Source organism: Pantherophis guttatus, chromosome 6 (assembly GCF_059756535.1).
Source record: "Pantherophis guttatus breed Tessera chromosome 6, ASM5975653v1, whole genome shotgun sequence".
Lineage (NCBI taxonomy): Eukaryota > Metazoa > Chordata > Lepidosauria > Squamata > Colubridae > Pantherophis > Pantherophis guttatus.
Genome location: NC_142068.1, coordinates 104,459,767 through 104,475,842, shown reverse-complemented (window position 1 = coordinate 104,475,842; position 16,076 = coordinate 104,459,767). Strand labels below are relative to the sequence as shown.

The window sequence follows — 16,076 nt, the reverse complement described above, 5'->3', positions numbered from 1 at the left end:
CCTACAGTTATATTATGATGCAGCAGCTTTAACTTTAACAAGTGATTGGTTTGGAAGTAAAAAGCCTGGAATATTGAATGCAGAAAGTTTTGATCTTGAATTTGGATGGCATGCTTATTTATTTTATGACGACAAAGTAGATAAAGTATTTAAAAGTCATATACTCAGAGACTCTTTGATGAGAGTTTGGAAGAAGCACCGACTCAAATGGGATTATAAAATACCGCTATGGCTGGATCTTGGTCATACTTTGTGGAATACAAATATAATGTCACTCGGGGGGTTTTTATACAAAGAGGTTCTTTTTACAGATGCGGGCAGATGGCAGCTGAAGACATTGCAGACACTGTTGGACGAAGGGATTAATTTAACCTGGTTACAATATAATCAATTACAATTGAGATGGAAAGAGGACCAAAAAACTGGTATTATGTTGCATGAGGAAGAATTGGTTAGACATATAAGAGAGAAAGGTCCAATGCATATTAAAAGGCTTTACAATGTTTTGCTAGAAAGGGATTCAGAAACGGAATTAGTTAAAGATTGCATGATTAAGTGGGCACAAAATTTTGAAGAACCAGTGATGTTGGAAACATGGGAAAAAATTTGGGTTCAGAATGTTAAATTTACACAGTCGCAGAACTTGAGGGAAAATTTTTATAAAATGTTTTATAGATGGCATTTAGATCCCAAAAAGTTGTCATGTATGTACCCTAATGTTCAGCCAAAATGTTGGAGATGTGAATGTTCAGATGCTACGTATTATCATGTTTGGTGGACCTGCAGGAAAGTTAAGGCTTTTTGGATAAAAATTTGGTGGGTCATGCAGAATGTTTTGAGGAAAAAAATTCAATTTTCTCCACAGTTGTTTTTATTGGGTATAGTTAAGGGTTTTACACGGGGTGAAATAAAATTGATATTGTATATGATAACAGCAGCAAGATTGTTGATAGGTAAATATTGGAAGAATGAAGCTTTGCCCACTATCGAGGAATGGACTTTGAAGATGGCTAGTTTTGCAGAGATGGCGAAGATTTCAGCATATTTAAAAGACTGTTCACAAGAGACTTATGAATGGGAATGGAAAAGGTGGATAGAATATGTTCAGAACAAATACCAAACTAGAAAGTATCAAATAGCTTTTATTTGAAAATAATGTATTAGAAATATTTTAAAGAGACAAAGTGGAAAAATTATACAGGGGGAGGGATGGGTTCAAGCTTATATATCAGTGTTATTAGTTATGAGTACATAATAGGGAAGTCTGGGGGGGGGAGGGTTAGGGAGGGTTAGGGAGGAAGTTTGGGGAGGGAGGTGGGGGGGTGAAAAAAGGGGTGAAAATGTAATTGTAAAACTCTTGCAATAAAAAAAAAAAAAGAAATAGTTTATTTATTTATTTATTTATTATTCGAATTTCTATACCGCCCTTCTCCTTTCGGACTCAGGGCGGTGAACAGCCAAAATAAAAACATTTATACATAAATACGATTAAAAATAGATTTAAAATAATTAAATTTGGCCCATAGTTTAAAATTTATCAATTTAAAATCCATATCAAAATTTAAAACCAACCATAAAATCATAAAATCAAGAGAGACCGGCTAACTGAAAGAGATGAGTTTTTAGGGCCCGACGAAAGGTCCGGAGGTCGGAGATCACTCGTATCTCTGGGGGTAGATTGTTCCAAAGGGTAGGTGCCACCACAGAGAAGGCTCTCCTCCTGGGGGTCGCCAGCCGGCATTGTCTAGCCGACGGCACCCTGAGGAGGCCCTCTCTGTGGGAGCGAACTGGCCGGTGGGAGGCAATTGGTGGCAGAAGGCGGTCCCGTAAGTACCCCGGCCCTAAGCCATGGAGCGCTTTAAAGGTGGTCACCAACACCTTGAAGCGCACCCGGAAGTCCACCGGAAGCCAATGCAGCTCGCGCAGGAGAGGAGTCACATGGGAGCGCCCAGTCGCTCCCATAATCCCCCGCGCGGCCGCATTCTGCACCAGTTGGAGCCTCCGGGTGCACCCCAAGGGGAGCCCCATGTAGAGAGCGTTACAATAGTCCAGACGAGAAGTGACGAGTGCTTGAGTGACTGTGCGTAGGGAGTCCCGATCCAGAAAGGGGCGCAACTGGCGTATCAGGCAAACCTGATAAAAAGCCCCCCTGGCCACATCCGTCATATGCTCTTCTAAAAACAGCCGTGCATCCAGGAGGACGCCCAAGTTGCGGGCCCTTTCCGTGGGGGCCAATGATTCACCCCCAATAACCAGCGATGGCGTCAGCTGGCTATACCGGGACGCCGGCAGCCACAGCCACTTGGTCTTGGAAGGGTTGAGTCGGAGCCTGTTTCTCCCCATCCAGACCCGCACGGCCTCCAGGCACTGGGACATCACTTCCAAGGCATCGTTGGGATGGTCTGGGGTGGAGATGTACAGCTGAGTATCATCAGCGTACTGATGGAACTCCACCCCAAAACCACGGATGATCTCACCCAGCGGCTTCACATAAATGTTGAACAGGAGGGGCGAGAGGACCGACCCTTGTGGCACCCCACAAACAAGGCACCTCGGGGTCGACCGCTGCCCCCCTGTCAACACGGATTGCGACCGGTCGGAGAGATAGGAGGAGAACCACCAGTTATTGTGTAAACAAAAAGAAACGTCTCAGTTGTGTTGCCACAGCAGTTTGGGTACTGAGAAATGAGGACATCAACATTGCTCCATACATTCCTTCTATATTTCTGTCTTGCTAACATGCTCTCATTTCTCCAAGAAATTTGTCTCCACACAATCTTCCACACACCCTTTATTTATTTCAAGAAAAATAGTTGGCCCACTCATGCATGCAGAGCAACTTGGACCATTTTCTATGTTTGGACTGTGGAAAATGTTAAAAGTTGAAATTCCTCAGTCTCACATTTACACATTTCTTCTGGCTGTAAACTGGTTCTTTGTGAAGAATTCTGTAATTTCCAAATTTGAAACATATACATATGATTTTCTTTGACTCCTGCATACTATCTAAATGGAAAGAATATCTCCTTTCAAATAAAAGAAAATCTAATAATTCTTCCAATATCACAATGGTCTTATATCTCATGTTTTTACAATTGTTCTGGCTGTGAGCTGCTCCTTTGTGTTCAGGTCTGGCCTCAGAAGGATAATGTAGCACTTGGGGATGAAGATGCAGCCCAGCAGCCCAGCACTGGAGGCCAGGATGGAGAAGACCTGAACAGCCACCATGGATTTCCCTTTGGTGCTCAGGTAGGTGGGCACAAAAGTCACCCAGACACTGCAGAAGACCAGCATGCTGAAGGTGATCAGCTTGGCTTCGTTGAAGGCCCCAGGCAGATTCCTGGCCAGGAAAGCCACCATGAAGCAGATGGCAGCCAGGAAGCCCATGTAGCTGAGGGTGACATAGAACATAACAACGGCCCCTTCGTTGCATTGTAGGATAATCTCTCCAGGCTGGGAGTGGAGGTCAGAGTCAGGGAAGGGGGGAGAAACTCCCAGCCAGATGGAACAGATGATAATTTGGACAGCAGAAGAAGAAAAGATGATGGAGTTGGCCAAGCTCTTCCCCAACCATCTCTTCACTCGGTTTCCTGGTTTTGTGGCCAGGAAGGCCAGCACCACCGTGATGGTTTTGGCCAAGAGAGAAGAAACGGCAACTGAGAAGATGATGCTGAAAACTGTTTGCCGGAGAAGGCAGGTGGCTTTTTTTGGTTGACCAATGAAGAGAGGAGGAGACAAGAAGCAAAGCAGGAGGGAGACCAGGAGGATGTAGGAGAGGTCCCGGTTGTTGGCTTTGACAAGGGGAGTTTCTCGGTATTTAATGAAGATGATTAAAACAAGGCCTGTGATTAAGAACAAGAGTAGAGCAATAGAGACCAGGATGATGCCCAGAAGTTCTTCATAAGATAGGAAGGTTATAACTTTGGGGATACATTGGACTCTGGCCTCATTTGGATATTTATCGTCTGGACACTTGGTGCATTTTTGTGTATCTGAGAAAGCCAAAAAGCAATATTTCTTTAATATATTGGTTTTTTTAATGTCAAGAAATACCCTTTTTGAATGACAGCTGTTACCAGGGGAATTTTCCAAGAAGTATTTCTTAGCTATTTCATTAAAAAGAGCATAAGAAGGATATTTTTTAAAAATGTAGCTAGGTATATGAAGGTGAGAGAAGACATAGGATGTTAGTTATTTCCTGTGTAATGTGTAGACTCTTCATAGGAACCTATATTGTTAGAGGTTAATAATGAATCATATAATCATTTTAGGCAAACATCGTGAGTCCTGCCACATGGCAGTTAATGTCCTGGACTTGGAGGATACCTACAGTATCCTGTAACATCTGGAAGCCATACGGAATTAATGAGAAACTTCCTAACAGTGAGAGCAATTAGCCAGTGGAAAGAACTGGCCTCCAGAAGTTTTGGGTGCTTCAACATTGGAGGTTTTTAAGAAGAGACTGGACAGTCACTTGTCTGAAATCGTCTAGGTTCTCCTGCTTGAACAGGGGGCTGGACTAGAAGACCTCCAAAGTTCCTTCTACTCTATTCTGATTGATTGATTGATTGATTGATTGATTGATTGATTGATCTATATGGCAGACTGTTTGTGTAATGAGTTCCCCCCATAACTACCCACACCACCACATTATGCCCAGTGACACCTTCTCAGTGATTCTCAAGGGGAGGATTCAATATACAGTGGATTGAAAGGTCTTTCAGAAAGTGGACCTAAAACAATTCATCAAGTTTCAAAGAACTCAGGTGTTCCTAAAAAGATAAACATAGCAGCACATATGCAACAGTGGTGGGTTGTCCCTGGTTTGGACCGGTTCGCAAGGACCGGTAGTAAAACCGACAGAAGACTCCGCCCACTGACCCAGACGTCATCATAGGCGATCTGCTCCCATTGTGAACTGGTGGTAAAGGGAAGCAGAACCCACCCCTGAAATCCAAACTAAAAAGCAGGAGAGATGTTCCCTCTGCTGTTAGTAAAGCTGCCCAGTTGGCCACCCCCTCCTCCCATCTCTTCCCAGCCCCTCCTTCCAAGTCTTTTTCGTTTACTTCCTTTTAGATGACAAATTGTGCAGGTTAAAAATTAAAAAATAGAGTTGAACTTAAATGTGTCTTTTAATTTGGATCCAGTTCCACAAAGCCTCCCATTTTCCTCCGTGTGACCCACCTTCCTGAGTGGAGAAGGTCCCCTCCGGACAAGGAACGCAGTCATAGCAGCAAACTGGCTCTCCTTCTCGAGCCCTCTTGACAAATCCAGGATGGCAACTTTCCACACATTTGGACTGAGGCAGAGACTGAGCAGAAGAAAAAGGAATGCCAAAGAAAAGGTGTTAGGACTCTCCGTCCATGGAAAATGGAGGTAGAAATTGATGGAGATAAGTAGTTTCTGGTCTTCATTGGGGTAAATATGAAACCTCTGACATCTTCTAAACAGATGCAGGAGGTAAAACAACTGGCAGATTCTTTCTTTAGTTCCTCCCTTTTTCTTTTGGAATTAAACATTACAATGAAGTTCTTTTTTACTTAATAAAGTCAAGAGGGATGGAATTGAAAAAAGATTTAAATATGATGATATATTCATCTTAAAACTGAGAACAAAGTTTACTGTAAAAGGAACAGTAAAAGTTGAGGAAACTTTTATTCCATTAGATTTTTTTAGTATGAAATTAAACTATGATGAAGAAAGAAAGCTCAGATCAGTAAGATCTTGAAAGATCTCAATAAAACATGGCAAAGCCACTCCTCTTAGGTCCCGTCTGTTGAAGAACTTCCATTAGACGACACCACCTGGCATGGAAGGCCAACCACCCTGGAGACTCCAGGCTTTGCCCACTTGAAATGGGACCTCAGGCTTTGGAAAACAGAAAAAAGACACCAAAATTTCTCTCACCTTATTGAGCGACTTTAGCCATGGAAGAGCACCTCCTCTGATAGTAAATCTATGTCTTTGAAAATACGCCAGAGCCTCTGTCCTGGTATCCTCCTTGGGGAAAACCAAGGAGGCCCGAATGGCCAGATCTGCTTTTATCTCTCCATTTTGGTCCAAGTACAGTTTCCTCTCAGAAATATTCCAAAATTCATTCTTCTCCAGAAAGGGATGAAACTAGAATGGGAACATCCAGGAATTTGAAAAACAGAAAACTTTGTTTCTTATCCCATATTGAATCTTTCTTCTACAATTGTCTAAACTCCAAATATGCTTAATTAGGATATAAATACTGTCATCATCTTCATAAGTGAACGAGAAAGTTTGAGAAAAAATTGTCTTTTTTAAAAAAAGGGTTTTTTTTAATTTTCAAACAGAGAACAACATAAAAGCATCATCCTTTCAAACAATTACAGACAGAGTTTCGGTCGGTTAAAATCTTTTAATGCTCACAAATTCTTCAAGATATCAATATATGACACATGTTTCTTTTCCACAAAAAAAACAAAAACAAATTTTTACACATTTTATCTTAATTTCATTTCATATATCATATTTCATCTCCATGTTTTATTATCTAGCCATTGATAACATAAATCCCATATCAAATAATATTGTTTATCTTCCTGTTCTCTTATTTCAAATGTCAATTTACTCATTTCAGCACAATCCAACATTTTCTTAATAATTTCTTCATCAATAAATATCTTTTCTCCTTTCTAATTTTTGGCAAATAGAATTCTAGCTGCTGTTAACACATTCACAATTAAATATTGCAATTCTTTATTATCTGGTAAGATCCCTAATAAAAATGTCTCTAGTTCTGAGAAAAAATTGTCAATCATATACTGACAAAATATAGAGAAAATATAATTGACACAATTGGTCAATTATAGGGAACATTCTAGAGCAGATTACAAATAAAATGAACAGAGAAAGAAAAAAAGATTATTCATAAACTCTTTGAAATGAAGAGCTTGATTCCCAGAAAGCATGGATTGATCAAGAAGAAAGTTGTCAGGCTAATCTTCTCCCTGGTCATCCTGATGGAAAACACCTCCAGATGTGCTAATTCTACTTGATTGTAATGCGACATTAACAAAATGTTGCAGATCTGAAAGAACAAATCTCCCACCAACTCTTTTCTCAGCCTGAAAAGTTAGCCAGGATCCTTTCTGAGTTTCTTTCTCTCCCATTATGCAGCTGCAGGATTCTCCCCTCTTCAATTTACAGGAGGTCCTGTGACTTTGGGGAATGGAAAGCAGTTACTGGGAAAGATCCTAATTAATATTTTTAAGGAAATGTATTATTATTAAAATCAAACAAAGGTGTTTAACCCTGGACAGATTCTGGATGGATGAGAGGTAATGATTGTGGTGGTCTGTGGTAGATAAGAAGCCCCTGCAAATTTTCTGTGAGTTAAATACAATAGCAGATTACAGACCATTTTGAAGTTTTTAAATTTAACTTTATTGTTGGATTGCCTGTTAACCACGTTTTTTATATACAGCAGACAGATGACAAGTCAAGTAGTTGCAAATAGATGTGTAGTTTATAATTGTGGGCCTATTTTGCAAGGGGGAGAAACTATTATTGCTGTATTGTATTCAACTGGGGGGACAATATGCAAGTTTTTGTCTGTTTTTAATGCACAATTAAAAAATATTTTGTCTAGTTTTGTTTTGTCTTTGTGATAATTTTATTTTTTGAAGCTTATATTTTACCTTTTTGAATAAAATAAAATTTAATAAGAGGAATATCAAGTTTCCAGAAAAAATATTTATCATTAGCACACAGAGAAGGGTACACGAGTAAAAAGCAATAGAAAAATATCTGAGTTTTAGCAACTAAGACTTGACTAACAATAGAGTCTCATATAAGAACATTAATGATGGACTGGAAGAAAGATGAGGGATATCAAACTTGATATTTATGTTTGTGGAAATGATCTCAAAATCGTAGTTAACTGGAAACAGAATCTGAGTCAGCAGGGAGATGTTCATGGAAAGAAGGCAAATGCAGCCATAAGAATCTCAGGAAGTGAATGTTGTGGTTTGGGGAGACCCCAACTCAAGGACCAGGTCCCCTTGCAGGCACCACTCTTGGAGGAGAATTTGTACAAAATCTACGTGTGAACTTCAGGGAAGGAGAAATAAGCCAAGGAAGAGATCAGAGGAGCTGCTCTTAGCCTTGAGGAAAGAGAACAAGGAGAAGAGCTGAAGATCAGGAGGAGTCTGGGAGCCCCTTTTCCAACTGACACAATCTCTCGGTTGGAGAAGGGAGGATGCAGCCCTCTTCCAATCACTGACACAGGTTACACACAAGTGTAAGATCTGCTCACTATTATTCCAGAGTGTCAAACACGGAAAAATGAATTCAGTTACAAGAGAGGAGAATTTAGCTAAATGAAAGAAAAATATGATAAAAGGATGAGCTGTTTTAGAGCTGAGCCAGTGAAGCAGAGAAGTTCAGTCTCCTCTTCATGGATTATCTGAATGCAAAGACTGAGCAGCCATCAGTCAGAGAAGCTTTAACTGGGATTCCTGCAGAGAGGAGGGGTTGGGCTAGATGGTCTCAGGGTCTCCTCCAAATTTATGCAGGTTGTCATGCCACAACATGTAACTATTGTGCTGTTGTTGCTGTAGCCCCACCTAGTGGCCGGGGGCAGATAAGCCTAACTGTATGGTCTGAAGCCAGACTCCCTTTTCTCTCAGCCTTTGGAGGAGACAGAAGCAGCCGGTTTGACCGAGACACCTGGTCATCCGGAGGCCTCCGTCCCTCACACGGAGCATCGCTGGAGAGGTCCCAGCTGCTTCTTTGTTGGCTGTTAGCTAATGCTGCCTATCTCCTATTTATATTTGATTCTCACTCTTTGCATCTCCTCAGTTTCTCCGTGCCCTTTTCTCCCAATGAAACACCCAGATCCACCCCAGGCTCCCTTTCACTGGAGGAGAAGAGGGGGGTTTAGCTGCCTGTTGAGCTGCACACAGACCCACCTGCAGTGGGGACGGAACAAAGGGGAAATTCCACCATGCTCATCACAAACCCACAAATACAGGAATTCATTTAAAAACAATACAGCATTTTCAAATGAGCAATACTTAATAATGCCATGGTATCTACTCTTTGGAACCATCATTCCCGGAGTAATCGAATGGGACAGATCTGTTGAGATGGGCCCCCTCCTTCTCCTCTGGATTCCTCCTCCAAAGGATCTGAGATCAATGGATCCACATCAGGACCCCCATACCTGCCACGGCTGCAGCCTTGGAGACCCCAACCTCTTTTCTCCCTCCTTCCTTCTTCTCCTCCATCTGGAGGAATAAGCGGCATTCAAGGTCTGGGTCAGAGACTTCATGAAACTGTAACGTTGATAGTAATTTCGGGTCCTTCCTCTGTTCTCTTTCTCCTGGGTCTCCAGTGGGGCTTTCTGGGTGCATCTTCTGCGGCCTTTGACAGAAAAGACGTTCCTTGAAAGAGAACAGAGAAAATAATGATCTTGTAACCTTTCTTCCACAAATAAATAGGGTTCAAAGGCAGAATCCATTGGCCTTTCTTTTAACAGATAACTAAAGTTCAAAATACTATGGATGTATTTGAGAAGTCTGCGCTTTTTTAGTGTATACGGTATAAAATTTGTGAGGATCCAGACTTTCCCTTCAATGGGTCCTGGCAGATGCATAAACGTTAAATGGAAAGGAATAATTCTCTCCCAAATGGAATCATATTCCATAAAATAAACAAAGATGTTGACTTGTCTCCACTTAGAGAGGGAATCCCTGGGGGCTGTTGTGTATCCAGTTGTTGAGAACAGTTGTGATATAACCACACAAATTCCACTCCTGACAAGCACAGGAGGAAAAATCCTCATGAAATTATCTCCATTTTCTGTGTCTGAAGCAAAGAGGCCAATCAGGGTCCATCTGAAATGGAGGAGCAGGTGGACAATTGCTGGGTATAGGATCCATTCTTTGGGGAACATCTGATGGAAAAAGGGGAATTGGCTTTTATCACTCAGAGCCTCTGAAGCAGTTTTAAGACTGATCTGAAAAAGCAGTGAAGAATGCTGTGTTATATTTGGGGTCATTCAAGTCCAAAATATTAGATTTTAATAAATCCAACCTGGTTCTCATGAATGTATTAGAATAGTTTGTTAATCAGACATTGTTTAAAATATTAAAGACAGAATATTAGCAAGATTGTATCATAATAATGGAAAATAATAAGCAAATTAAAAAACAATGAAAATGTAAATCATATTACTATATCACCCCTATAATTTATCACAATTAGATTAACACGTGCAAATGCCAACTGGAGTATTCTATTCCAATAAAGGGCCTATTATAATTTTCGAGGATTGCTGCATCTTTTTTTGCTTCTCTATCCCAGATTCTTTCTGGAGGAAATTTTTTAACTTCTTTCTCCGGTTATACAAGAAACAGGCAGACCTCAAAGCCTAATAAGATTTGTCAGTTGCATAATCCAAGTTTGGTCTTTAATTGAAGTTTTGTCTGTTCCAACAGTCACAATTTTCAGAGTCTGTCAGTTTCTATATGTTAAATTTTATGCCAATGCCCATATTTTCTGAATTTAGACAAAGCAGAAATTGTGTAATTTCCCAAATCAGCTCTGAGGGCAGCAGCTGGAGTCCTTTTTGTCCACCCCAAGATGCTCCTCAGAGGCTGAGATTGGGTTGGTTCTGCTGGTGGTTTCTCTCTGAAGCCCTAAACATCAGATTGATGGAAGAACATGGGGGAAAACTGGGCCTCAGATACTTTAATCATTGGGGCTGAGGAAGCTGGAGAGCTGTGAGGTTTTCATTTAAGCACCACTTTCACTCCTGCCCTTTCTCTAACTGAGCTCCTTGGATGATGAGGGAGCCAAGATTCAGGCTCAGAGAAAACAACCCCAGATAAGGAAAGTTGTTACTTGCTCTAATGGCTGATCATCTATGGCTATGATGTCATTTCACAGAGACCATAACTTTTGAATTTGCTTTATAAATTATCAGATAATTATTAAGACAAAACAATACAAGTCTATACAATCCAATGTGTAAATATTATAATATCACATTATCTGTATAAATCTGTGTATTCCAATAGGAATTTAGCAGGCTAAACATGTATACCTATAACAGAACTTATAACAAAATAAAAGGGTTAGAAGGAACTTTGGAGGTCTTCTAGTCCAACCCCTTGTTCAAGCAGTAAACCAGGCATAATAGCAGTAACTGTGAGAGGGATCCTGGAGTCTTAGTGGACAACCAGCGGCAGCCAAAAAAGCCAATGCAATTCTAAATTGCATTAACAGAGAGATACAATCAAGATCAAGAGAGGAACTAATACCACTCTATAAAGCCTTAGTAAGACCACACCTAGAATCCTGCATCCAGTTTTGGTCACCACACTATAAAAAAGATGTTGAGACTCTAGAAAAAGTGCAGAGAAGAGCAACCAAGAGGATTAGGGGACTGGAGGCTAAAACATACAATGAACCGTTGCAGGAACTGGGCATGGCTGGTCTAGTGAAGAGAAGGACCAGGGGAGACATGATAGCAGTCTTCCAATATTTGAGGGGCTGCCACAGAGAGGAAGGAGTCAAGCTATTTTCCAAAGCACCCAAAGGCCGGACAAAGGCAGGACAAGGAATAATGGATGGAAACTGAACAATGAGAGATTCAACCTGGAAATAAAGAGATAAAGTTGCCTTCAGAAGTTGTGGGAGCTTCATCACAGGAACCTTTCAAGAAGAGACTGGACTGTCATCTGTCAGAAATGGTGTAGGGTCTGCTTGGACTAGATGACCTACAAGGTCCCTTCCAACTCTGTTAATCTGTATCTATCTATACTATTCCAGACAAATGGCTGTCCAGTCTCTTCTTAAAAGCCTCCAGTGATGGACCACCCACAATTTCTGAAGGGGAGACGTTCCATTCCTCACCATTAGGAAATTTCTCCTTAGTTCTAGGTTGTTTCTCTCCTTAATTAGTTTCCCTCCATTGTTTCTTGTCTTGCCTTCTAGTACTTTGGAAAACAGGTGGACCTCCTCTTCTCTGTGGCAGCCCCCCAAATATTGGTACTGTCAGATGTAAATGCCTTATTCCCTAATGTGTAAATAATGTATATATGGGATATCAGGGGTTAACTTATTCTTTGACTCTTAATGTATTCATAATCCACCACTCCCACTCTTGGCTCCACCCTTTGTATATATAAGGAGCTACCTTCACCATTTTCTTTGCTTCTATCTGTGAATATTCAGTGAATATAGAATGCCTATTATAATTAAAGAGAAATATATTTAAACCTCTAACTCTTATTATTATTATTGAGTCTGATCCTGAAAATATTGCAACAGGTACATTGCTATGATGTCATCCTTAGTCCTTTTCACTAGACTAGACATACTGAATTCCTGCAACTGTTCCTCATATGTTTTAGTCTCCAGGCCCTTAATCATCTTAGTTCCTCTTTTCTGCACTCTTTCCAGAGTCTCTACATCTTTTTTATAATATGGAGACTAAAACTGGATGCACTATTCCAAGTGTGGTCTTGCCAAGGCATTATAAAGCAGTACCAATACTTCATGTGATCTTGATTTTATCCCTCTGTTAATGCAACCTAGGACTGAATTAGCTTTTTTGGCTGCTGACACAGATTGCTGGCTCATATTTAAGTGATTGTCCACTAGGACTCCAAGATCCTCTCACAGTTACTGCTATTGAGCCAGGTTTCACCTCATCTGTAAGTGGACATTTGGTTTTTCTAGCCTAAGTATAAAACCTTACTTTTCTCTACATTAAATTTTATTTTGTTAGATAGGCCCAGGGTTCAAGTCAACCTATATCCTGCCACTTTAGTGTCATGTGCAAATTTGATGATTTCCCCTCTTCTCCCCTCATCCAAATCATTCATGAAGACGTTGAAGAGAACTGGGCCTAAAATGGAACCTTGGGGTCCCCCACTGCTTGTTTCCCTCCATGCAGACGTAGTTCCATTGAGGACCACAGGCTGAGCCCATCTGGGGGTGATGTTGTCTTTCCCACATATTTTCAGCTTCCCGAGAAATTGGTTGTGGTTTCCTTTGTCAAAGCCTTTCTGAAATCCAAGTACTGTATACTACGTGCACTGCATTTCATTTGTCCACTAATTTTTGTCAAAGAATGAAATAACATTTATTTATGATTTGTTTTTTGACCCTGCATTAGTCTTAGTAAGTCATTCTCATGTATACTGAAGAACAAGGGTTCAAATATGCATCTTTCTCTTCCCCCTTGGTAAGCATAAATCCATTGAGCCCAAACCTCCCCCTTAAACAAGGGTTTGGATCAGGGCCAACAGGCTGAGCTCCATTTTGAGGGCAAAACATTTTCTCCATCATATTTCTCTGTTTATTGAGTCAAATGCTGCACTAAGGTTTGAAAGCCTGCAAACCTTATTTTACCTTAATGATATAGATTAGACATTTCAAGACAAATTTGTTGTCAATATTAGATTATTAACTTATGCCTTATTTCTTATAAAATCTATATAGCTTTTAATTCTACCTAAAACATTCTGGTTCTTCTGCAAGGAATACATTTTTCTCAGGTTTATCTAAGAGGGTCATGGCATGAATTTTAGTCCCAATATCTACTAGTCTATTTGGCCTATAATTGCTAGAGTCTTTTTTATTCCACATTCTAGATAGATAAAATGCTACTATTGCCAACTTCAATCTGACTGGATACGGTAGGCATTATTTATCTGTGAAAATGAAGATGCCAATAGAGGCCCCAACAACCAGGGATATGTTTTGATCAGTTAAATAGTTGTTAGAATGTCTTCTCCAGGGAATGTATTGGTTGAATTTCAGGCCTTTTATGATGAATCTCAACATACACATAATGGGGTAAAATATTGAATTTTTTGCTAATATGGAGAAAAGCAGCTCTTGACTTCCATGGAGAAGACTTGATTGCATCTATTGCTCACCCACCACCACCCACCCCTCACTTTACCAGAAGGAGAAAAACACACACAAACCTGTGGGACTTTGTAGGTGCCTCCTAATGTTGACATCTGGATGGAGATGTCCCTGTAAGCTGCATCAAGAAGGGCCAGGAGGTTCTCCTTCCTTCCACAGCTGTAGTTGGGGACATTGGCTTCTCCAGTGGAGAGCATGTCCAGCAAGGCATCTGAAGTGTGGAAAGTGCTCACATAGTTGTTATGGATGTTGTAGCCAAGTGTGAGATTGTGGAAGAGATGGGAATTCTTGTTGGCCAGTTGAATGTTGAAAATGAATGTTAAGCAATAAAAAAATTTGGAAGAAGTCCTATTGAAAAAAAAGTTATTATAATCAACAGCCACAACAAATACTTTTGTTATATATAATATATATAATCCTCCAGAAGCCAACTGAGCCTTAAACCAGCATTGATCCAAAAGCAATGATCAGTTACACAAATATGGAAATGGGCTGAGGTACGGCAACTACAACTGATTCCACCACTACTTTAAATAAAATCCATTATTCAAGTGATAAATTAAGGATTGAACAGAGAGAGGAAAATAATCTGCAGGCCTTTCAGCTTTTTTTCAGACCCCTTTTTGAGTCTTTTTCACAAAATCAAACCAGAGAGAGAAGCCATGGAAATCAAAATCATTCAGGAAATTAGACACATCCCCCAATATAGGAATAAGTGAAAAATAAAAAAACTGAAAAGAAGGAGAGTGTTAGAATGGAGGGACTGCAACTCTATCACCCTGAATGACTTACGGATCATGGAAAACAAGCTGAAGAGAAGGAGCCACATTGAAAAGCAACTTTGTATGTAATCTTTTCCTTCCACTGGTGACTATACTGATTAGATGGTCTCCTGGTCTGTAGTAGCTCCATGGTTTTCCATCCTGGTTCTCCAAACTCAGCGGGCATTTTGTTCTCAGCTTCCCAGAGACTGGATTGGACAAAAGCAGCATCAGAAGCAGAAGCAGGAGGTCCATCATTCATGGGGTGAATCAATCAATCCTTTTCCTGTTTCTAAAGAAGAATTAGAAGAAGAAAAAAACCTCTCACAAGGTGGAACATCCAGTTGCTTTTTCTCAATACAGAGAAACACTTGGCTTCATCTGGAAAGGAGAGAGACGTACATTCAAGAGCACAGACTCTGCCTGTCCCAAACCTCCATATTTCTCTGCCCAAAGTCTCCCCTGGAGGATTTGGCCAAAGAGCAGAGCTGAAACTTTTACCATAATTCTCCCTCTCAGGAGGGATCCCTGGATAATTCATCTAGTTCTTGCAGTCAAAGATTGTTGGGAAATTCTCTGGAGGGAAATGAAAGGGAAATAATCCTCATGTGATTCAAAATAACAGGAGGAGAGATGGAATTAAATCCATCATCTAGAATTGAGAATTTTGGGAGCTCCATGCAGGGAATACATGGCACCTGTGGCTGAAATAACAAATAAATCTGACATTTGTTTGCGTAGTGATGAAAGACAAAACTCCGGGGGCCAGTTAATGCCGGAGCATGCCACAGATCTGAAATAGCTGCCAGCTGAGTTGGAACCAAAATTTATTTTGAAAGCTAATGCTCAAGGGCATTGCAGAAAAGGGCTGATGCAATAGTGCAACCAGGCTCTAAGAACAAAATCAACTTTAGTGAAAAACTAGTTTTTTGAACTTTGCAGAGTTAAAAAAAAAATCAGAGAGAGAGAGAGGGACGTTAGAAAAAAACCAAGTGAAAAGAGATGGAGAAATCAAGGCTGCCTCTCAGCCCATGTGGGGAGGGGAGGGGAGGGAGGGAAGGGGAGCTCAGGACCCTCGTATTGCAGATGGAAAGCTGATCTGCAAAATCCAACTTCCATCTTCAGACCTGGTAATACAGAAGCCCATGTCCCATGTTCCCCTGCCACCCTTTCCCATGCACAGGCCAGGCAAGGGGGCTCTTGCAGGGATGCCAGACAGGCCTCTGCCTGGCTGAGTGGGGAGCCCCTCTTGGGAGAAGGAAGCTGGGAAACCTCATGATGGGGGAGGGAAGCAGATCTGCAAAATCTCCCTCCAGGTTCCATCTTCTGTGTCCTGGAAACAGATGAGACCATATCCCATGTTGCTCAGCCACCTCTTTCCATGCATGGGGCACTCAGGGG

At 40.9% G+C, this 16,076-nt stretch overlaps 1 long non-coding RNA gene across 2 annotated transcripts; it reads right to left on the bottom strand.

Annotated features, from left to right (window-relative positions):
* Positions 1 to 5,119: 5,119 nt before the first annotated feature.
* LOC148113226 (uncharacterized) lies at positions 5,120 to 14,053 on the bottom strand. 2 transcript variants are annotated; one of them, XR_015728394.1, is made up of 3 exons: positions 13,974 to 14,053; positions 5,908 to 6,120; positions 5,120 to 5,311 (listed from the first exon to the last, which is right to left on the bottom strand). It is a non-coding gene; the product is annotated as an uncharacterized LOC148113226 (long non-coding RNA). The 2 variants fall into 2 exon arrangements; XR_015728393.1 differs by lacking the exon at positions 13,974 to 14,053 and adding an exon at positions 9,194 to 9,268.
* Positions 14,054 to 16,076: the final 2,023 nt, after the last annotated feature.